Source organism: Lissotriton helveticus, chromosome 5_1 (genome assembly GCF_964261635.1).
Source record: "Lissotriton helveticus chromosome 5_1, aLisHel1.1, whole genome shotgun sequence".
NCBI classification, from domain to species: domain Eukaryota; kingdom Metazoa; phylum Chordata; class Amphibia; order Caudata; family Salamandridae; genus Lissotriton; species Lissotriton helveticus.
The window spans coordinates 1,562,331,387-1,562,356,102 of record NC_136065.1 but is presented as its reverse complement, the minus strand read 5'-3'; positions in this window follow the sequence as shown (position 1 = coordinate 1,562,356,102).

The following is a 24,716-nucleotide window of genomic DNA, read 5'->3' as shown; positions in this document are numbered from 1 at the left end:
CTCACTGACCCCCATTCTCATGCTACTCCCACACCCGCTCTGGTACAGGGGTTATAGTCTCCGACTTCAGCACCTCATCAGCTGAAAATCCCTCCGGAGCTCATCTGAATCTTCGAAGATTGGTTGGTCAGAGGAAGAAGGGACAGTAATGGGAAAAGAGTAAGTCACACCTCTGTAGTTGAGAACACACTCTATGGAAAATCCAACTATCGGGTCCTTAATAATGATGCCCCCTCTTGAGTAATCTTCACTAAACCTGGGGAGTGGGTGAGTGAATGAATGAATGAATGTATTGGAAGATCTCTTAGACTAAGCCAAATTTAACTATTTAAAAGTGAAGAGGAGAGTCCGCAAAAGTGTTTTTCACTCACCTTTAAAATGGGATTTCCCATATGACTTTTTTCTCTGCACAGTTGAATGGAGGATCATCAAATTCTCATGGCACATGGGCCTTAAGTCATTCAGTGCCTGTTCTTACATTGGTGAAAATCACTTCGAGCATTTTTGAGATACAAAGCAAACTAAGAGTGTCCGGTGACCTTGTCAAAGTATGTCTATTTTCAAAAAGACAGGAATATAGGATCTCAGCATGCAACTACCTGTACATGTGCAGGGTAAATGCAGAAGAGTTTTACTCCCAAAGTTCGCAAACATGGTAATGAAATCACAAGAAAAACATGAAAAAGGACACAATGGAGAGCCAATGCTATACGATGTATGCGTAAACCCGCCCACTTATGAATCTCTCTCCAGCTAGCTTGACAGACCAGGGAGAGAGACACAATTAAAAATACCTTCTCTCTGTGCCCTCTCTGAACTGGCTAGGAGCAGGAGGCTTATTATAGTCCCCCTGCATTGACCAAGTGTGGACAGGAGTTAATTCACTTTCTCTCTGACCTTGTCAATAGGCCATGGAAGAGAGATGCCACCCTCAATTGTGCAGGTGTTAGACCTGTCATCTTTAGCGTGGTCTTCACACAAACATTTTGCTTTACTATTCCATATTTTTCTGATGTTGTTTTTGTTGGTGTTAGGACTCTGTGCACTTTACCACTGCTAATCCATGCTAAAGTGTGCATGTTCATGCCCTAAAACATGTTAACATTGGCTTATAGTTAATTGGCACATTTAATTTACTTATAGTAAGTGGTACTACGTGGCCCAGGGACTGTAAATTGAATGCTACTAGCAAGCTTGAAGTACTGATTGTGCCACCCACTTAAGTAGCCCTTTAAGCATGCCTCGGGCCTGCCATTGCAGCCTGTGTGTTCAGTTTTAAACTGCCAGTTAGTCCACCTCTTGCCAGGCCCAAACCTCCGTTTTTAATACACATAAGTCACCACCTAGTGTAAGCCCTAAACAGCTCACATGGCCGGGTGCAGTGTATTTAGAATGTTGGAAGTGTACTTTTAAGTTTTACAAGTCCTGGTAGTGAAAAACTCCTAAATTCGTTTTTTACTACTGTGAATACATAGGAGAACATTGGGGCTCCCTTATTACATTCAATAAGGATAACTTCCAAATACGATCAGGTAAACAAGTAGTTGTTACGCAGCCTTAATCTTCCCTAGGATCTATCACACTAACAAGCTAGATTTTCCTCTTGAGCACTATATAAAGCAAAGTAAGCATAGTTTTAATCAGATCCTTAGTGATATTTTCGGAGCACTTATACCTCCAATAGAAATTGCATTAAACTATGTTAATATTAGAATGCTATTAACTTTAGTACATCAACTTCCTACTAACACCACAAGATCATTAACAGTCGTAAATAAAGAATTGCTTGCTATGAGAGCTATGATTATGCAAAATTACCTTGTGTTGGATTTGCTCTTCGCAGAGGAATTTGGAGTTTGCAAAGTCATTCATGCTTGGAATGCTGCGCATATTTACCGTGAATAAATAAGCAGCTTTACAGACCTACATTACTAATATTACAAACACAACGCACAAAGTAACTGAGCTGGAAGAGTCAGGCACATGAGAAGGAATAGGTTCATGTGTGCCTTTTTTCTTAAAATTGTGCAAGAGAATTTTTATCAAGCAATGGGACGACTGTGGGTCTAAGAAGCTGTCAGCAATGACAGGAAGAAAAAGTAAGACTTGACGTAAAGGTTACGCATACGCTGACCATGCCGGCCTCTATGATTGATCTTATCCGCTGCATTACTGCACATAAGTTAGTAACAGCCTCAGTTAGTTGTTTGAAATTCTCAGCAACAACTTTTCGCTGCTCCTCAACAATGTTCAGTTATTTAAGCCATCTTTAATATGACACATTTTTTTATTCACCGACATTAATGTGTCTTCACTGATCTAATGTTTTTACATTATAGGAGCTGCACAGACAACATTGATGCCTCCAAAGCCACCCAACAATAGCTGTTATGTCACCTTCATCCAATGGCCTACAAAATGTCTAAACCTTACCTTATGTTTGCATTACGTCGGTGTTGAAGTGTCTGATGCATTTGTCAGCCTCTTGCATGCCTGTTGTTTGTTTTTCTGAGTCCTCATGAAAATCAGGGAGTGAAGAGACTGCTGCTCTGCGTCTGAGTGGCAGAGGTGTTGTGGGTGTTGGTGTTGTTGGATTATATTCCTCCATATCTGAGGGAGTGACCTCATGCTCTGATTCCTCACCTCTTGTGGTTGTGTCATCTCTGAGATATATGAAAAGTTTTTTATTTTATCGAATGTTATGTTATGTTAATTGATTCTTGTATAGCGCAGGTTCACCATCAGGTCTCTTTGCGCTTCTAGAGGAGAATATTACAACAGGCAGTGCATGTGAGCTAGTGTGGGCGAGATTATTTCGTGGTCAGTGCCTCCAGAAACAAGATAGTCTTGAGTTTTTTTCTGAACGAGAGAAGGACAGGTTTCTTGCGCAAGTTTTCAGGTAGGTTGTTCCAGAGCTGTAATCAAGGTGGAAAAGGCTATGCCCTCTTTATGAGACGAATGAAACCGGGGAGTGCCCAAACGGCATGCTGCAGATGAACGAAGGGTCAGAGCAGGGATGTAGCTCGTCAGGCGATCCTTGATGTAAGCTGGGGCCTGACCGTAGATGGCCTTATGGGCAATGCAAAGGCCCTTGAAAGATGCTCGCTGCCTGATAGGAAGCCAATGTAATTTCGAGAGCAGTGGGGAGGCATAAGTCCGTGGGTAGATCAAAAATGAGGCGCGCCGCATCGTTCTGCACAACCTGTTGTCTTCTTGTTAGTTTCCAAAGGAGGCCGATGTAAAGGGCATTCCCATAGTCCAACCTGGACAATATTGTGGCCGAAACGATAACCTGAAGGGAAGTTATAGTGAGGAGGGGGACACGTTTTCGCAAACACCTCAATAGCCCTGTGCAGGTACCAACCACTGCCGACACTTGGTTGCTCATGGAAAGGTCGGCGTAATATTAAGTAATATTTTTTTTTACTGGTTTTGAAATATTAAAAACGTTATTTCTCTCTACATACCTTCTCAACTTCTTGACTGTAATTAATACATGTTTAGTAAGGATGAGAACACTTAAACAAATGAATATAAAGTCTCAGAACTACAACTGCCATAATGTATCAGTAAGGTAATAGTGTGCATTGTTTTTTTATTTTTACAGAGAGCAGGAATTTAGGAAAAATATTTTTCTTACCTTTGGAAGTAGTGGGTGGGGCAGAGGTATCATTTTCAGAAAACCCACAAATACTTAGGTAAAGGATTGCCCAGCATAGCGCTCGCACCTCGCGCTTTTATCGCGCTGTGTTTTTAATTGACCTGTTTTCTATTTTTGTTGTAGCATTATTTGTATCCCCTGTTTTTAACTCGGGTGTTCTCTCCCTCTTACCTGCACAATAATAGTGTAACCACCGCTGCTGTAGCGGGTCCGGTGTCCCGGGGTGGCTTAATCTTCGGCCGCCATCTTTGAGTGGTGTTTGGCCAGTAGAGGGGCGGGGATTTCGAGCGGACTAGCGCTCTGTGGGTAGTTGAAGTCAGCCTACATAAGGCGACCGGTCCTTGGCTCTCCCTCACTCAGGTAAAGGATTGCCCAGCATAGCGCTCGCACCTCGCGCTTTTATCGCGCTGTGTTTTTAATTGACCTGTTTTCTATTTTTGTTGTAGCATTATTTGTATCCCCTGTTTTTAACTCGGGTGTTCTCTCCCTCTTACCTGCACAATAATAGTGTAACCACCGCTGCTGTAGCGGGTCCGGTGTCCCGGGGTGGCTTAATCTTCGGCCGCCATCTTTGAGTGGTGTTTGGCCAGTAGAGGGGCGGGGATTTCGAGCGGACTAGCGCTCTGTGGGTAGTTGAAGTCAGCCTACATAAGGCGACCGGTCCTTGGCTCTCCCTCACTCAGGTAAAGGATTGCCCAGCATAGCGCTCGCACCTCGCGCTTTTATCGCGCTGTGTTTTTAATTGACCTGTTTTCTATTTTTGTTGTAGCATTATTTGTATCCCCTGTTTTTAACTCGGGTGTTCTCTCCCTCTTACCTGCACAATAATAGTGTAACCACCGCTGCTGTAGCGGGTCCGGTGTCCCGGGGTGGCTTAATCTTCGGCCGCCATCTTTGAGTGGTGTTTGGCCAGTAGAGGGGCGGGGATTTCGAGCGGACTAGCGCTCTGTGGGTAGTTGAAGTCAGCCTACATAAAGCTCCCTTGCGAGCGCAGCGGGATCGCGCAGCGGGGGCGCCTCCACAGCGCCGGAGTCACGCCAGAGTCCAGCCCGTCTGCGCCCGTCTGCGCCCGTCAGCGTCCCGGAGGCGGACGGGGCTGGACGGTGTTGCAGGTTCTGCTTTGTGGTTTGTATTATTACGGCCTTGCGGTTTTTAATCTTTTAAGTATGCTGACGTACTCTTCAGCTGAGCTTATTGCTTTACGCCTCCCTCGAGGAAACTGTTCCTATATTTTCCCTGGTGGTAGGAAACTAAGGAAAGGCTGTCCGTTATGTGCTTGGCGTTTCCCAGCTGCAGCTGCAAACGGGCCTGATACTACATCTGCCCCCTTCCAATGTCTCCTCCTCAATACCAGGTCAGTAAATCGCCATTCCACTGACATTTGGAATTTATTGTATAAGTCAAACATTACGTGTTTGTTTTTGACCGAGACTTGGTTGGGAGACTTTTCTGCTCCAGATCTGGCTAATGCCATCCCCCCGAATTACAACATTCATAGGAGGGATAGAACATCGGGCAGAGGTGGTGGAGTTGCTCTTATCGTGGAAGAGAGTATTTCTTGCTCTACGTTCCCGGTGGAGAATTTGCAGGGATGTGAAGCACTTGGTTTCACCTTACATCTCTCCCCCCTCCAGGCCTGTACTGGGATACTTGTATATAGAACCCCTGGTTCATTAGGACCTTTTTTTGACGAACTACAGGAAGCACTTGCAGTCCCTTGTATCAGATCGGATCACTGTATTCTTCTTGGAGACTTTAATGTCCATATGGACAATAGTTGTGACCCAGACACTATAAAATTTATTGATACCACGACTTCGTTAGGGTTATCCCCCTTTTTGATAGGCCCTACTCATAATAAAGGACATACCTTAGATCAGGTATTTTCAACGAACCCTATTTCGGTCGGTTCCATCCAGCCTGTTCTTTGGTCGGACCATTTTTTTATTTCTTTTTCTCTCCCTATCACTGCCCTATCTCGGGTTAGAAAAAATGCAGCTACGCGAACTTCACGTCCGTTCCATTTACTTTCTGCAGACATGTTATCCGAGGCTCTCATCTCCTTTCCTTGCCCTCTCTTGGGAAGTTTGGAGGAGAATCTTGTCCACCTACACAATTGGCTTTTAGCAAGATTTGAGTCCTTAATCCCCAAGAAAAACTCCAAATCTGGAGGGCGTAGGGAGTCAGCCCCTTGGTTCTCCCCTCGGCTGAGGTTACAACGTCAGGAGTGTAAAAGGGCTGAGAGGGCCTGGAGGCGGGCTTATGATTCAATAGAGAAATTGAAATTTCGGGCAGCCATTAAAGCCTACCATCATTCTATCTGGGACGAAAAGAAGGCCTATTTTGAACACCGTATTGATGAGGCTGATAATGTCTGCAAAGAAATTTTTAAAGTGGTCCAGGATTTTATTTCTCCTGTGGTTTGCACCCCTAACCACACGCATACTGATGCGTGGATACAACAACTTGCCACCTTCTTTGTCAATAAGATCACAGCTATCCAGGCCTCTCTCTCCAGTGTGCAATCTGATCCATGCCACCTAACGCTACCATGTCCTGTGGAAGACCATGGCCCTTTCCTCTCTGTATTCCCCTCTATGGATCCTAGTACATCTTTGGAGCTTTTGTCTAGCCTGAAATCCGGCTCTCCATTAGATCCATGTCCGGCTAAATGCTTAGGGAAAGTGGCTTCCGCCATTAACATCTTGGTGAACCCCCTGCTGAATACATCTTTGTCGACAGGGAAGGTGCCTCAGGCCCGCTGCTCAAAAAACCCACCTTGGACCCCCTGATTCATGCTAACTATCGGCCAATCTCCCTGCTCCCTGCTATGGCAAAAGTGGCCGAGCGTTATGTGCACAGGATAATTTCCAGCTTCATCGAAGGAAACGACCTGTTGCACACCTCGCAGTCCGGCTTCCGTACTAATTTTAGCACGGAGTCGGCTCTGCTGGAGGTCACGGACGCCATCAGGGAAGTACTCGATCTGGGGGGAAAGGCCGTGTTAGTCATGCTTGACTTGTCGGCGGCTTTCGACACCGTTCCCCATGATGCCCTCCTTGTAAGACTCTGGGAGTGTGGCCTTCGTGGAACGGTGTGGAACTGGCTAAAATCATTTCTGGCCGACCGCCGACAAACGGTCTGGGTGCCTCCTTTTTCCGCTGATATGGCTCCGCTAGAGGTGGGAGTTCCGCAGGGCTCCATTCTCAGCCCTATGCTGTTTAACATCTTTATGGCCCCTCTGGCGGAAGTCGCGGAATCCTTCGGCGCCCAGATCGTGTCTTATGCCGATGACACCCAACTCCTGTTCACTTGTGACAGGGCTGGGTCATTCGACGGCACAAAGATCAGGGATTGCCTTGGTGCGGTGTTTGAGTGGTTCAGAGGTCATGGCTTGAAATGCAACTCTGACAAGTCAGAGTTGCTTTTTTTCGGTTGCGCACCGGAACTTGACTGGAAATCCTGGTGGCCACTGGATATGTCTCCTCCTGACAAAGTCGCTGTTAAGGCCAAAAACCTGGGGGTGATAGTAGACTGTGACTTATCCTTTGGACCTCACATCTCGTCCACTGTTGGGAAATGCTTCGGCATCTTACGGATGTTGAGGAAATTTCTTCCTCTACTATCACTCAACCACAGGAAGACAGTCGTTCAGGCACTAATCGGGTCGCGATTGGACTACGCAAACGCTCTCTTTGTGGGTCTACCGAAATATCTTATGACCCGTTTGCAAGTGGTCCAAAATTCGGCAGCCCGTGCCATCTTTGGACTCCCGAGGAGAGCTGGTGCCACTGCCTTACTGAACACCCTTCATTGGCTACCTATCTCCAAGAGAGTCCTTTTTAAATGCCTGACGGTGGCCTTTAAGGCCCTTCATGGTATTGGCCCCAAATATCTTGGGAAACGTTTTTCCAGGTATGTGCCAAGCAGGACTCTTAGGTCATCGGGTCTGTCCTTGTTGACTGTCCCTGTAATTCGCCGTGCTCGTCAGGGAGGTCGATCCTTCCGCTATCTGACATCCAAGGCATGGAACGAATTACCATTGTCCTTGAGATCGGCCCCTTGTCTCCTTGCTTTCAGAAAGGACCTGAAGACATGGCTTTTTAGGTAACAGTTCCTTCCCCTCTTCCTTTTGTTGTGTGGTTGCTTTTTGCTGTTCCTTTCTTTGCTAAAGCGCCGGGATGCTCCTCTGGAGTTGCCGTGCGCTATAAAAGAATTGAAGTAACATAACATAACATAACTTTCTGGCTGAAAGGTGCTTTTAATGGAATCTTCCATAGCTGTTGAGGTGGCTGGGTTGAGGGCTCTCCACCTGTTGCACGGGGCTCTGCAAGTCTGGTTGCCACCTTCTAATTGGTGCATGACCGTAGCTCCAACCAGGCTTTCTTATTTATTCTATGATATGCTTTGTCAATCCTACAGCACTTATTTTGTCCTGGATGTGCTTCTGGACTTTTCCTTTCTGGCTATCTTGTACTTTTTTTTAGTGGACGTTCTGCTTACAGCAGCTGTGAAAACAATCCTGGGGAACTGGAAAAACACGAGCAAAGCCACCTTCAAACGCTGGTTCAACTGGGTTACATTTCTAAGGGGGGCAGACAACATCACCGCCAAACACAAGGCAGCAAATCACACGGCTAGGGAAGACATGTTGGAAGCCTTTGATCACCACCTGAGGCAGTAACCCCCCCTCCTTCCCCTTCTCTCTTCTTCTCTCTCCGGCTCCACCAAGCCAATAGTACACATTGTCGGAATTGCCAAGAAATAAGACAAACGTTTTGGTTTTTGTATATGTAAAATTTATTTTCAATAAAATATTTTGAAATAAAAAAAAAGAAAAGAGCTTTTACCAAATAGCTCATCGTGATGTGTCACACATTATTCAGCGAAGACCTGTAGCTCCTTCTTCTTGAACTTGAGCTTTGTTTTGCACACTCCTGCATCCTTCCCATTATCCTCTCAGGACATGCTCACTACAAATCAATCCAAAACGCTCCAAGCACTCAGAAAGGTAGTCACTCCCACAGCATCCTTCCTCTGTGAATCTGTGTCCTCTTTAGAGAGTGTGTGAAATCACTTCCTCGTTGTGAGGTCATCAAGCTGCTCCCTAACGAGACTTTCGCTAAAATCAAACCGTCTTTCACAATCATTGTAATCCGATCAAGGGAATCCTTTAGCTTAGATTTCACAATGTTGGAGGGATCTGGTAAAGTTTGTGTTCTTAAGTACATGATTTTTTTTTAAAGACAATATAATGCATGAAGGAACTTTAACAGGACGTTGAAAATGACACCATTTTGGGGCATATTTATCAAAATGTTTCACTGCTGCAAAGTACAAAAAAAGACGTAAATCGGCGCTAAGTGCTGATATTTTATTTACTTTGCAGTGCAAAACTTTCTTTGCACTGAAAAGTAGCCTTAAAGTTGAGCAAATAACACTTTGCACTACTTTCCGAGGGGGCTTCCCATGGGTGGTACTTGGGCACTCCCAAGCTACCACGTACGTTTTTTGATGCTAAATCCTACCTAGTAACAATTTTAGACAGGGCATTGCACCAAAAAATAATGCTTCCTGAAGGCAAGAGTGTAGTTGGAAAAACTCTTTTCATTTCTGCAAACTTTCAAATAAAGTGCATATTTGCAGCACTGTACAGCACACATACAATAAGGGAAGTGTATTTAAATTAGTCTAAGCATAGTATTTTGTTCTGGAAGGAAATTATTCAAGTACCCATCCTACCCTAACCATCACACACCTCTTGGTATTTTGGTGCAAAGGTGAGTGAGTGGCGCTAGGCAGCCTGTTTGACACCAGGCCAGGGGATGACAGCAGACATGCCATACCTTACTACATAAGGCTCTGCCCTGTGTTTTCCCCCTTGCACAATGCACCGCTGCAAATTTGGTTGTTGTGCTGCATTGCCCAAATTTTTAATAAAACTCCCCCTTTGCCTTGGAGAAATACAGCTTGTTGCCGGACACTGAACAATAAGCATCTATTAGTTGTAAAAATTTGTGGTAAACATTTCAACAGATTAGAAAACAATAACAGGACACTCCGTATGCCAACAGCGTTCAAGTGCGGTTCCCTCTTTTCACTCCTCTTATGTATTCGTTCCTAATATGGAAACGAAGTGCCTTTAAGGGCTAAATTAGAAATATTAGTGGAAAGAGACACATTCTTCTTTCCAGATGAAAATGTTTCGAACTCAGTTGCATAATAACTTTGATATTAGGATCAGCATGAAGACAAAATGTCAGATTAATAAATGAGAATGGAAAACTAAAATAAAGTAGGGACTCAAATAAAAATGTCCATCTGTCCCTGACAAAGGCTTCCTTACCATCTAAAGTGAAGTGAAAGCAATCTAAAGTGCATCAGATTTTTGGTTCAATCTAGTAAATCTGAAAACGCACAAATGTTTACCCACCAAAACCAACCCCTTAAAAAACCCTGTTTGAGAAAGATGAATATGGTTAGGATTAATACAATACTTACTCGCGCGCATCGAAATTTTGAGCAACTTTTTTAATAAATATTCATGGCCGATATTTTGAACAATCCGCTTTATACCTAATAGGTTTCAATGTTAATGTAATTAAAGCTGATTGCATTGACACCGGCTTTGCATATTACTCCAAAATACTACTGTAAATAACACAAAGCATGGGAATCACAGCCGAATAAAACAAGAACCAAACTTTTTCAGCAGGTCATCTAACCCATCTTTCTTGCCTGCCCACCTTAAACAATCCTTTTGTCTTAGAAATCTCTTGTTGTGTTATGGGGGCCTGTTATATGTCCCTACCAACTTGAATCATGGTACGAAGATGGGTGCTTTTTTCAAAATCATATAAAGGATTAGGATTTTACTGGCCTTCACTATTATAACATGTTTAATGGAATATCGAAAAATAATTATTTCTTTCCTTATTATTCGTCAACTCCAGACCTAGACCATTTTTAACAAATGAAGGTTGGTGAAATTCCACCACTTTTTTGAGTCTATGTGCCAGTAATTATTTGATCAATCAATAAATTGAGTGTGTTATGGGTGTTAGTGGGATGAGAAGCTACTCAAAGAATTAAGCTCAAAGTGAGGCTGGTATGTTCCTTTACTTCATGTTCATTTGACAATAGTACAAACATTTGCTCCAAATGTTTGACCTAAATCCCCACATTTCATTTTCTAGAGAACATGCACTTTAACTACAATTTACATTAAATCCACACAACCATTCTTTCACCTGCGATCGTAAAATTGAGCACTACAAATAGTGCCATAAATTCATAAATTCAAGTCATTCCTTACTACAAAGGAGTGTGTCTATGGAGCAGCCTTTGGGCTTGAGATTCTCATTGGATTTTATAGTAAGGTCGGCGACAATTATTATTTATGTTCATTTATGGGAAGTAATTGATCAGAAAATATTTTTGTTCTGTGGTAAAAGATTGACGGTCCTTCTTTAGAATCTTCCGCTATCGGATCACAGTCTGGTAAAACTGTTTTTTATTTGTTAGAAATGGCACAGCTGGGAAGCACGAGCTTGCCTTGCTCTTGTGCTCCAACCAAAGCAAAAAAGCTTTAAACGTTTGCTGCATGAGTTTAGATTGATGCCCACAGTGGTGTAGATGGGTGCAAAAACAATATTAGGACTGGGCTGTAGAAACTGTATTTATTTGTTTACATGCTCCCCTAAATTATACCCAATCTCTAAGCACCTTGTCACGTACCAGCCCTTTATCAGTCATGGTCCAAGCCAAGTCACTAGTTGATAGTGGAATGGCTATGAATAGCCTTGCTTCACTGGTGTAAAAATGTGTTCTTGCAAATACTAGATATGCTGTTAATGTACACACAGTCGATGTTCCTATCTACACGCATCCCTTAGTTTGCCGTGTGCTACCACGTTTTTAAACGTAGTTTACCTTTTCTGGCAAGTGTTCTGTTGAATATATCCTTGTTTGATTTGCATAAAAGGTCTTGATACTCTATTTTATTCATCACACAGCTACTACTTAGTTGTTAGTTTATGTGTGTAGGATTGTTCTACACACAATGTTTTAACACCGTGTTTCCCACAACTTGGAAGGTTTCTGTTTCCTTCTTGTTCCTGCAGAGCTGTTGCTTGCCAACTTTTGCATTGTTACCTGACAAAGTGTCTCCTCAATACAATATGATTTTTGGACATAAGGGATTTTTCTTGTGCACCAACCTGATGGGTTTGCCAATGACTTTCTGTGCTTCTGCATGTAACATTGCCAAGATGTACTCATTGTGCTAACCTTCTCATCTTTTACTGTCTTTTTATTCAAGGGATCGGGAACAGAATGGGCTCCTGGGGGTGACACTCACAGAGTGTTCACCCCCGAGATGTTTCGGGCATTGGTAAGCCCTGTGCTGCGTGGGTGCTGGTGTCAGCTGATTGGGCAGGCGGCGCAAGACACTGGCAATTAACTCGAGCGTTGTTCGTGCCTGTGATAATTTCCATAAGTCAGGGATGGCGTTTTCGAGGTTTTTGAGAATTGTGGTCCGTTTTCTGCGTTTATTATGGCAGTTTGCACATTTTTGGTGTCATGGAGCAAGCTTCCACTGCAGTAAGGGAAGCGCTCTGTGTTCTGGCGGCTGCGGGGAGAGAGGACCTTCTTGTGCCGGGCACGCTGGGTCGGCTTAGAGAGGAGGGAGCGTCAGGAGGCGTGTCTGCATCTGTGGCTGCTTGTCATTCCAGCGAAAGCTCACCGGCAGCATCAGAAAAAGGTGAGCTTTCGCGTTTACCAAATGTGCCGGTTAGTGTTTTAGTACAGCAGCAGAGTCAAGCTCTCAGGCCTCAGCCTGCCAATGAGGTTAATATAAAGAAGGGAAGGCGAGAAAGACCACGAACCCAGACAATACCTGCCATTAAAATTAACAGAATGTCCATTTTTAAGAGAGGTAAAGTGGAAGCACAGTTAGCTGCTAAAAAGGTCTCTTCTGCGCAGAGCGCCCCATCTAGTGCCCAATTTGAAAATAGGCCCAGCTTGCCTAATAATAACCTGATTTTGCAAGGAAAATTGGTATTTTGGGCAAATTTAAGACTATTGACTCTGTTTTCTCTCCGGCTGCAGAGATGGACAGGGGTTTATCGCCAATGATAGCTAATGAGCATGGGGATGTCATGGTGGAACAGGATGCTTCTTCACGGAATTCTAAACAGGAGCATTTGTTACAAGTAAATAGAGAGAAGGTGTCTGATATTGCGCCTGATAATTCAATTGCTGGACATGTTGTTAATCCATCTAAGGACTTGCTTCCTCCAGTGGTCGGGCTGCAGGGCTCATGTGCCAATCATCTTAGAGAGATAGGCGAATGGTTATGGATACCTCAGGACATTTCTAATCATCGTAGGCTGATGAACTTACAAGTGGGCTGTAGGGATAAGACTGCAAAATTAAGCGTTTTACAGTCCCGCGAGGGCTCCACACTACCAGGCATACCAAAGGGCAGTGAGATTTCGTTAAACAGGCTTCAGGCGTCCTGCACCGCCAGAAGTCAGACTGCAAGGAAAGTTTCAGCGGCTTTTCCTACACCTTTGGAGGACAAGAGAGCGGCTCGCTTCAAGAATGTTGTCAATTGGAGCGAATTCGATGGTGGGGTGGGGGATGGGGAGTTACCCAGTAGTAGTGATCGGGGTGGTAGTTTAAAGCAGGATGGGGTGGTAGGATCTTTATCAAGGAATGAGGATAATGTCTCTCTGGAGGACAGGGAATTTTCAGATTCTGATGACAGGGATGTTGTTCTGACAAATAATTTGGAGGGTGCGGGGGGGTCTACTAAAGACTTGTCTAGTTTTTCTTGTTTACAGAGTTTCAGGACGGGTAAGGATACAGCTGGAGCCCACGGGAAAAATCAGCACAAAGGGATGAAGCATGCTTTCATGGCAGACTATGCAGCTTTGAATAAGTCAGGTGAGCATCAGGTTCAGATAGCGAAACGCATACGATTGGTCAAGGGAGGGGGTTCTGATGGGGCAATGTCTGTAGTTTCTCCACAGGATGGTAATCAAGGGGGTAAGGTATCTGAAATATTGCCAACATTGCAAGTTAAAGATTCTGCACACAAAGCAGAATCTGAGTCTAAAAGTGCAAACATTTTTAAGCGATTGCCTTACATGGGTGTTGCTATGCCTTTACGTGCACATCTGTGCAAGGCTATAAAAGATAAGGTATGGAACGGGGATTTCATTGACATTTTTAAACTGCTGCATAGGGAAATACAAGCAAAAGAGGGCTCTAAAGAAGAGGCTTGGGAACTTTCAAGAGGGCCAAGGGTCCCTACCAATATAGATTCGTGGACTTCTGCTTTTCTCATTTTTGCCAGTGTGTATTGCGAAAAATCTCTTTTTAAATATATTGACATAATGAGGAAGGCGGCAAATGAGTTTGGTGGATACGCATGGCTCCATTATGATGAGGTGTTCAGGACTAGGTTAACATTATGCCAGACAAACCTTGGGGGGAGGTGGACAATGAGCTTTGGGTTCAGTAGATGTATCCTCAAAGACCACCCCCATCATTACACACGTGGTTTAGCGGTAGCTTACCGGCCCTTCAGGTTAGGCCCACCCTTGGGAGGGGTGGGATCATGGAACAGACCTCAAAACATCCTATCCGGTGCTTGCTGGAATTTCAACAAAGGCTACTGCACTAGGAACTCCTGTAAATTCAAGCACAAATGTTCCAGATGTGGGGGTAAACATGCAGTCACTCAATCTTTCGGGGAACAGACCCATTGGGGGAGCAGTTTTCCCGGTAGAGGGAGGGGACTTACACCACAGTTTGGTAACAAGGGCTTTTACACCCATCAAGGTGGACATTTTATGTAATTGGTTACAATTATACCCAGACACCCAGGATGCTAATCTGCTATATTGGGGTTTTCGGGAAGGTTTCAGGCTGGGTTACCAAGGCCCAAGAAGTCCCAGGTTTGCACAGATTTGCCAGGTTTTAGAAGGCCGGATGGCGGGGCCTTTTGATCAATGCCCTTTGGACAATTTAATTGTGTCTCCATTGGGAGTGGTACCAAAGAAGGCTGAGGGAGAATACAGAATGATTCAGCATTTATCATGGCCGCCAGGTTATTTGATTAATGATTTCATTGCAAAGGAGGACTGAATGGTGCATTTTGAGTCAGTGGATTCTGCTTTACTTATGATAAAAGACATGGGTGTGGGGTCGCAGCTAGCGAAGTGCGATATTAAATCCGCTTTCCGGCTGTTACCTATACATCCCTCTGATTTTTCATTATTAGGCATCTTTTTTAAAGGTAAATACTTCATTGACTCTTCCCATGGGCTGTGCCATCTCATGCAAATTGTTTGAAGCATTTAGTTATTTTCTTCAGGGTGTTTTTCGTTTCACACAGGTCACACATGCGATACACATTATCTGGATGATTTTATTTTCATGGGTGTAGCCAATTCACAACAATGCGCAGCCGCTTTACATGATTTTCAACTTTTTGCAGAGACACTGGGAGTGCCTTTAGCAGAGGACAAAACTGAAGGCCCCTGTTGTTGCCTTACTTATTTGGGCATAGAGATTGACACTAGTTCGATGCAGGCCAGGCTTCCTAACAAGAAGATTTCAGAAATAACAAGCCTTTTAGTACATGCACGCTCTGTGCAGAAGTTGACGTTGGTGGAGGCTCAATCTTTGCTGGGACATTTAAACTTTGCTTGCAAAGTCATTCGTGCTGGTAGGTCGTTTTGCAGGAGGTTGGGTTTCTCGATGTCTGGTTTGAAGCTCCCTCATCATAGGCTTAGGGTGACAGCGCATATGCAAGCTGATTTTGAGGTATGGTCCACTTTTTTATCAGATTTCAATGGCATATCTCTTTGGTCACTTGGTGATGATTTTGTTTGGCAATTGCAACTTTTTTCTGATGCATCTGGCGCTCATGGTTTTGGCCTTTTTTGGGACGGTAAGTGTTGTGCGGAGAGATGGCCTGAAAATTGGGTTGCCGAGAAGAAGAGTATAGCCTTTTTGGAATTTTTTCCACTCATTGTGGCACTCACTGTATGGGGTTCCAAATTGGCCAATAAAACAGTCTTATTCAATGTGGATAACAAAACCGTGGTGGATCTAGTGAATGGGCAGAAGGCAAAAGACAAACAGATGTTAAAGTTGTTGCAGATATTTATGTTGGGATGCTTAAAATGTAACATTGTCTTCAAGGCCAAACACATTGCAGGCATAGCTAATGATACTGCGGATGCCCTATCTCGTTTTCAGTGGGAGAGATTCCGTGGTTTGGCGCCCAGAGCGGATTTGCGAAGGACTCCCATTCCCAGCGAAATATGGAGTTTGGGGATATGACTGCTTATCAGCTAGTCGAGAACTCTCTAGCACAAAGCACCAAATTGGCTTACAGAAGAGCTTGGCTGGAATTTTTAGGGTCAGCTGCTACATTTAGAATCAAAAATTTGCTAGCATTCGCGACAAGAATTTTCAATTCTATTAAGGACACGGAGGCGAGGATTATGCTTCTCAATCTTTACTGCATTAAACACAGCAGCCAATGAAAATGGATATTTTCACAAAAAACAGTAAAACAAACTTCATTTCCCATGAGTACACATGAGTATAGGCACGCCCCCATAGTCCATAAGAACCCCTTGCGTGCTCCCATCATCCTCTTTCTTTGAGGCGAAACAAGTCCAACAAAACTTGAACAATCCCAACTCCTCCAACGTGGAAAAACAGCTTCAGGTTAACATCCTGACATCCGACATCGATCAATCCGACTTCTTATCAGATCCTGCAATAAAGGAAATAACACCACCGTAATCACTGAATAATTGGGTGGGCAAGCTTATTACATACTGTACATTAAGCCGGGTGGGATAATCCTCGCCTCCGTGTCCTTAATAGAATTGAAAATTCTTGTCGCGAATGCTAGCAAATTTTTGATTCTATTACAGGACCGGAGGCTTCAGATTATGCTAGTTTAACGCTGAGTAAATACCACTGAAGTAATATCTCCCACCGGCTTATAATAAAACGTTTTAAACGTTGACTCAGAAGACCAATCTGCACAACGCATTATATCTTGGATACTTGATCCCAAACCATATGACTTTGACGCCATAGCGCCTCTCACTGAATGAGCACCAAAGATCTGTGTATCAACACCTGCTTCTTTCATTATGAATCGAAGCCATCTGGCAATAGTGGTGGCCACCACAGGTTTAAAGGGCTTTTGAATAGCAATCAACAATTGAGTACAGCCCTGCAGCCGCAAGGCCTTGGTACATTCCTCGTACGTCTTCAAAAATTGGACATCACATAATTTTTCATTTTCAGGGAAGGAATTGTTAGAAATATGTCGAGACAATGTTTTAGTACGACCTGTAATATGGAAAGAAACTCCTTCCGGGGTAAACACTCTACCTGTTACGTCGAGTGCTCTCACATCCGAAGACCTTCTGCAAGACGATAAGCAAAGCAACATGGCCAATTTCGCCGACAATTGCTTTCTAGACAGGAGAGTATTGACCGGCCATCCGTTGAACAACGATAACACTAAAGAAACGTCCCACAACCCGGTATACTTGGGTTTGGGAGGGTTAGCCACCCTGATTCCTTTCAACAACTTGCAAACTACCGGGTGCATGCCTACCGGTTTCCCGTCTACCTGAGCATGCCCCGCCGAGATAGCGGAACGAAAGTTATTGACCGAACGGTACGCCAAACCATCTGCGGCCTTCTCCGACAGAAAGTTCAAGACTTGGGATAACTCTGCCCCCATGGGATCCAGGTGTCGTCCCACGCACCAATCCACCCAGTTCTTCCAGGCTGCGGAATTACGTTTCCTGGTGGAAGGAGCCCATGCCTGTTTGATGAACTCGGCAGTTTTGCTCGAAACTCCCGGCAACTGCCACTGTTCCCGGAAAGCCTCCATGCCATCAGCGATAGCCTGCCCTCCAACAGCAACGGATGCTGTTCCTGACGAGGGCCCTGCAACAACCACTTCGAGTCCGGTAATAACCGGGGACGATTGCTGCTCCACTGCAACAACTTGGGAAACCATGCTTGTGACGTCCACCATGGAGTCACCATGACTATTTCCGCCCTTTGTCTGATCACTTTAGTCATCACCCTGGGAATCAACAAGAAGGGGGGAAAGGCATACTGAATCCCCTGAGACCAATCCTGCAGAAAGGCATCGGTCGGTGTCGCTATCGGGTCCGGTCTCCAGCTGAAGAACCGGGGAATCTGATAAGTCAACCTGGAGGCGAATAGGTCCGTCTGAAAAGGACCCCAAAGCGCTTGTAACCAGTGAAATACTTGGGGAAGCAGCTTCCAGTCGCTGTAATCCCTTATGTGTCTGGAATTCCAATCCGCCACCTGGTTGGACTGTCCTGGAATGTACTCTGCTATTACCGAGTTCTGATTTTGGAGGCAATAGTGCCAAAAATCCTTGGCTATTTGGACTAGCATCGACGACCTCGTGCCGCCCAACTTGTTGATATACCTCACTGCGGACACGTTGTGCAAACGGAGGAGGATGCAACAAGATGTCTGCCTCGGGGATAACGTGCGAATCGCAAACGACCCTGCTAGCAGTTCTAAACAGTTTATGTGCAGTTCGAGCTCTTGCGTTGACCATCTGCCGCCTGTGGAAACTTCTCCACAGCGCGCGCCCCAGCCCCACCTGCTGGCGTCTGACTCGATTACTACCTCTGGCTGTGATCCGAAGATCGCCCTGCCGTTCCAGGCGTCCACGTGGCCTAGCCACCACTGAAGCTCGGTTCGGACCTCCTCCGATAGGAGAACAGAGTCCGTGTACGAGAGTCGCCTCTGAAGATGCTTGATCTTCAGGCGCTGGAGGGCCCTGTAATGCAGGGGCCCCGGGAATATCGCCTGAATTGACGGTGCCAATATTCCCACTACTCTGGCCAGCGTCCTGAGCATGACCATTTGCCTGTCCAACAACTTCACTATCTCCTTTTTCAATTCCCTCAATTTTGCTTGGGGAAGACACAGTTGCGCTGTCTGGGAGTTGATCGTGAACCCTAGGAATTCTATTACTTGAGTCGGAACCATCACTGACTTCTTCAGATTTACCACAAACCCTAAACCCTGAAGCAGCGAAGTAGTCATGATCAGCTGTTGCTGCAGAATAGACTGGTCCTGCGCCATGATCAGGATATCGTCCAGATAAATGATCAGTTGCACTCCTCTTTCTCTGAGATAGGCTACCACCAGTTTCATCACTTTGGTGAAGCACCAGGGAGCCAAGGAGAGACCGAAAGGAAGAGCCAAGTACTCGTAACATTGGCCGTCCCAGAGGAACTGCAGGAACCTGCGGTGTGGAGGAAAAATCGGTATAGAAAGATATGCATCCTTGAGGTCCAGACGGACTAACCAATCCCCTTCCTGCAGCAAATCTGCTAACAAATGAATGCCTTCCATTTTGAAATGGTTGTAAGTCAGGTACTGGTTGAACTCTTTAAAGGTTGAGCACTAACCTGTTGCCACCCCCTTTTTTCTGGACAATAAAGACATTGCTGGAGAAACCGCGAGGGCCTCTCTGACATTGAGCAATCGCGCCTTTCTTCAGCAAGTCTGCCACCTCTTCGTCTATGAAACTGTGATCTAGTTGGAAAAATGGAGAGGTGGCGGGGGAAACGCTTGCGCCGGGTGAGAATAGAACTCCAGCTGAAACCCCTGAATGGTCTGCAGCACCCAAGCGTCCTGAGTCAAGGCTTGCCACTGTGGCAGACAGTGCTGCGTGCGCCCCCCCAACGGTAGAAGAGAGACATCTGATACACTCACCGGTATTCTGGTGTGACTTGAAGCTCGCTCTGTTGTTTCCTGATTGGAAACGTCCTTTGTTGAATCTTCTTCTAGACGGATAGAAGGTGCCACCGCGGTGGAGTCCCACTCTCCACGCCCGCGACCAAAATCTCCTCGCTGGGAGCCTTGTTGGAAACTTCGGCCTGACAAGCGACCCCCGCCTCGCCCGGCCCTGTTGAAAACCCCCTGAGTGAGGGCGCGTTTGATTCCACTCTGCGCCTTATCCAAGGCGGTGAATGTCCCCACATACTTAGTGACATCCCTAACGAATCGGTCTCCGAAAAGAAAACCCCCAGCCAGGGGGCCTGGTTCAGCCTCAGCAAGTTCTGTCAAGTTACTGTCCATCCTGAGCAACAAAGACTTGCGCCTCTCCGAAGAGATTGCGCAATTTGCATTGCCAATTAGGCAAATAGCGCGCTGAGCCCAGCCCGCCAAGATGTCTGGATCCACAGAAGTTGCCCCTTCCTTGGCCACCAGGGCTTTCTCCAGGATTTTCGCCAGGGGACCCACAACGTCAAGCATTTGATCTTGGCAGCCCCGCCAAGCCCGGTCTAGCCCCCGTTTGGGGTCCTTCGAAAACTTCCTCAAAAAGGTTAACATGCTGGCATCTATCTCCAGAGTGTCAGCCACACTGTCCGGGATATCTGGACGCGGACACTCCGACCTCAAACGGTTACGGACCTCCCTATTGAAGCTCTTCCTGAGGTTCTCGTGAAGGTACTCAGAGACCGCCGGCGGCGGGACCCAGTTCGAAGACCGAGGGTGTACTATGTCCGAAGGATCAAAGTTAAAGGTTTTGACAACCTTGTCCTCCGCCGTCCTGGGGTGTAACCTTAGCTTTCTTGGGAGGGGGAGGTTGCTCCTCCGAGGTGTCAGTATCTGTGTTGGTATCCGTATTTGTGGTGGTGGTATCAGTGTCCACTGCGATCGGCCGTTTACCCTTCGCTTTTCCAGCTATATAGGGATGGTCTAATGCCCCTCTTGCTGGCAGGGAGGCCATGGACTGCGCATGCGGCCATTGTTTCTGCTCGGCCGAACCTGTGGCGGAAGAAGAAGAGGCTGCCTGCTTTCGCTTTTTCTTCCTATCATATCCGTGGCGTTTCGCAAAACCCTCAAGCTGTTTTCGTATGGGGCGTAGGGCCACCGCAAGTGCCTGTTGCACTGTCTGAGGGACTTTCGTCTCCATGGCTAGATTCACTGAAGCTTGGACCGAGGCATCAAATGCTTCTACAATATTGTCCTCTAAGACAGCTTCCTGCTGTCCCTCAACAATCTCCTCCCCATCTGCATATTCTTCATCTGGGTACTGCACCCAGTCTTCCATGGTGAAGGTATACACCTCAAGGTACAAGGTAGAACACCCTAGGAAATCTCACACCTGGTGGGGTAATGGGGGGGGTCAACCCAAAGCACACTGGTATAATTAAAAGTCTGGCAACGTTCCCCAAACCCCCTCAGCAAAGCTGTAATCAATGAGGTCAGTGACCTTGGCCCCTAAAATCTCCTGAGCGTGTGCACACTCTGGGCCCCTAAGATTTTACAACCAATTGTCACTGGCGATCTGACAAGGAGCAAGCCGGTGTGTGGAACGAGTGAAAACGCGCGTTCCTGTAAGCCAGGGTATCGCGCCGAGGCGCGCAGCCCAAACGCTACCAAAACCTACCAAAACCAGCCCAATTTTGGTCAGCGTTTTTGGGCGCGCGCGTCGGCCGAGAGCCACCTGGCCTGAACGTCAGGGCGTATATGGGAAGCCCATGCGCGCCCTCAGGCTGCCGGTACCGGGCTCCACTGAAGTGCGCGGCGGCCCCTTGCCGGTCAGAAACCGTCTCTTTAAGCGCTCCGAGGCGCGCGCTCCACCGTGGGAGCAACTACAGCCAACAGCTGATCGGCCCAAGCGAGAACGAGAGAAACAAAGGTCAGAGGGCTGCACCTATTTTTACTAGAAAACGAGCACCAAGAACGTAAAATAACATGTGCTAAAGCCTTAATCACCAATAATAAACGGATGATCCCGCAATAACATCAAACCATACAATATAAACCCCCAACAGCACCCCAAATAACAAGCAGAGTGAGGGGACCAGAGGGGAGGTGCACTTAACTCTGACTTGTGAGCAGCAAAGAAAGAGGATGATGGGAGCACGCAAGGGGTTCTTATGGACTATGGGGGCGTGCCTATACTCATGTGTACTCATGGGAAATGACGTTTGTTTTACTGTTTTTTGTGAAAATATCAATTTTCATTGGCTGCTGTGTTTAATGCAGTAAAGATTGAGAAGCATAATCTGAAGCCTCCGGTCCTGAAATAGAATTTGCAATGGATTGGGTTTACAGCAGCGTAGAGATGACGTGGTAAATTATATTATGCTTAACATTCAAAAGAACATTTCACCAACCACTATTGCTGGTAAACTGGCAGGCATTACATTTTATGGGAAGTAATTTTGGGGATATGAGCCTTCAGCAGGTGAGATGGGTAAACGTATACTAAAAGGTTGGGCTAAGTCCAGAAAGCGGGTTTCACACCATAGGGAACCCTTATCACTACATTTGTTAGCTAAGATTCTCGCGGTTCTTCACGATATTTGTTTTTCTGATTTTGAAATTCATTTGATTAAATTGTGCATGGTATGGCTCTTTTTTGGAGCGTTCAGGGTGTCAGAGCTCCTAGGTACTGCCATTCAGGATGATTTGAAGACTTCCAATGTTTCAAGATTTGCTTCACACATTGAAATTTTTATAGAACAGTCAAAGACTGACCAAACGGGCAAAGGTGCTACGGTTACTTTGCAAGCTATAGGCGGTTCTTTGTGCCCTTTGCAAGCCTGATCTGAATTTTTGAGAGTTCGTGGCGCAGTGTACTTATTTATTTTTCGCCACATTAATGGATCTCGCTTTAAAGCGCCACAATTGCTAGCGATTCTAAGAAAGGGATTGAAGGTCATTGGCAGGAACCCACAACATTTTGGAACACACTCTTTTCGCATTCGGGCAGCCTCTGAAGCGGCCAGGTGGGATTTTTCTGTGGGGGACATTAAAAAAGTGGGGAGATGGTCTTCCGGTTGCTTTTTACGTTATGTCAGAAGATTGGAGCATGTAAATTGAATTCAAGAATATTAATTGTCATTTCTTTACAGGTGTGAAGTCATCTTGCAAGAATGTTTGGCTCATCGGCCATTCAGTCATTAAATGGGCAGCTACCCAAGCAGATAAGAGGCATTTTGGAAGGAATCTGGGCTTTTCTTCCGAGGCAGTGGCTCTCTCATGGCGGGGTCAAAGTGGCATGAAGTGGGGCCAGGTTTTACCATTAATGGGCGAATTCCATCCTAAGAGCATGCCGGATATCCTTTTACTACATCTCAGGGAGAACGATTTAGTTCATCTCTCGGTTCTGGGTTTGTTAATTGAGATGAAAAATGATTTAGAGCTTTTTATGAAGACATGGCCGCAATCGCGACTCATCTTAACAGCGCTCATGCCTCGGAGAGTTTGGAGAGGGGCAGACAGCTACACCGCGGTGGAAAGAGCCCGCAGAAAAGTGAATCGCGATTTGCAGCGTTTCTGCTTTATAAATAGAATCTTTTGGCTGGTGCATGGGGAGGTGGATTCGGTGGATTTGCAATTTTTTAGGCACGACGGGGTACACCTGTCGTTTATCGGTAATGAAATGTATTTGTTGAATATTAAAGATATGATGGCGGGAATTTTGAACATTAATCCATGGTGTTAAGGTTTTTGGTACTGTTACAGCGACAGTGGGCCTGTATCTGTTTTGGGTTATCAATATTGACGCCTGTTTACTGACATTTTATTTCCTCTATCCCTACTTTCCTTGTTGTCACGTTTTTCTTCACCTTTACCCGTCCCTCCCCTCCCTCATACCTACCCCCTTTTCTCTTTTTTCATGAAAATATTTATAGTGTTTTAGTGTTTCACTTATGGAACAGTTCTCGATTTATGGGTTGTGTTTTTTTTATTATGGGTACAGCTGATGGCGTTATTGTGTTTTTGGCTGTTATAGTGACAGTACAACAATTTTTTCATTGTTTTTCTCGTATTTTGCTATTTCATATAATAAAGATTATCCTGTTTGGCGACAGTGTTTATCCCCTTATATATAATTTTTATCTAATGACAACGGTCTATGTGGGGGGGGGGACAGGAAAAACGCCTGTGATAGGCTTTTTCCTGGTGGCAGATTTGGAGGAAAGCAAGACAGGCAGGAAGGGTTTGGGGGCATTAGGATTAGGTTTTGGCAGAGGGAAGCAGGGGAGAGAAGTTGGAGCCAAGAGGTAGGCAGGAGACTGAGTTAGGCGCTTTGGGAAGGAGTTTTAGGAGGTACAAGGTGGGGAAATAGTGGTTAGGGGGTCAGGGCTTAGGGCACAGTTTCCAAACTGTGTGGCACGACACATTACTGTGTCGCGCCCCATGCGTAGGTGTGTCGCGCGATGATGGCGCGATGATGTCAGGGGCCGGCCGATATAGGGTAGTGCAGAGATCATTGTTTTTCCACGTTTGGATCGTCCCCACAAAGTCACTTCAGCAGCGGTTTCAGAGCACTGTTGGACTCGGTGATTCTGAATATAGTAGTAGGGTGGGGGGGGGCGCTCTGGTCAGCTCGAGCTTCCCCTGGGTTCTCAGGCCCAAGCCGAGCCGTCAACCCGGCTATTCAGCAATTGAGGCCATGACAAGTAGCACGGCCCCGGAAGTGTTTCTCTACTTTTATTGCACCCTGTGGGACTGAGATGGGCTGGTCCGGAAGATGTCATGGGGTGCTGTGAACAGGCTGCACGCTGCGGCCTCTTCATGATCAGCCTATCAGCAGCCGCTCTGGCCCCAGCAGAGGATCAGCCCACCTGGACTGTTTATCTGTGTGCACTTCACCTGTGTCCAAGAGATGACCTTTGAATCCACCGAGGAGACCTGAGACTTATAATAGCCCTTACTGAGGTGTGTCTCTGCTCCTGATATCAGGGCAAAGGGGAAGTCAGTTACAGCAAAACAAGAAATAGAAAGTACTCCTTTCCCTTAACTTTGTACTTTATTTTCTAGTAAGACTTCTTGTGTCTGCTGTATTTAATATGTAACGGCAGTGTTTATTTAACACATTGTACTAATTTAGCCCCTGAAAGAAACGCAAAGCATTGCCCTTTGGATAATAAAATAAGAAAGAGAAGAGATTACCCAAGCAGCGGCCGAATACCACGACGTGGAA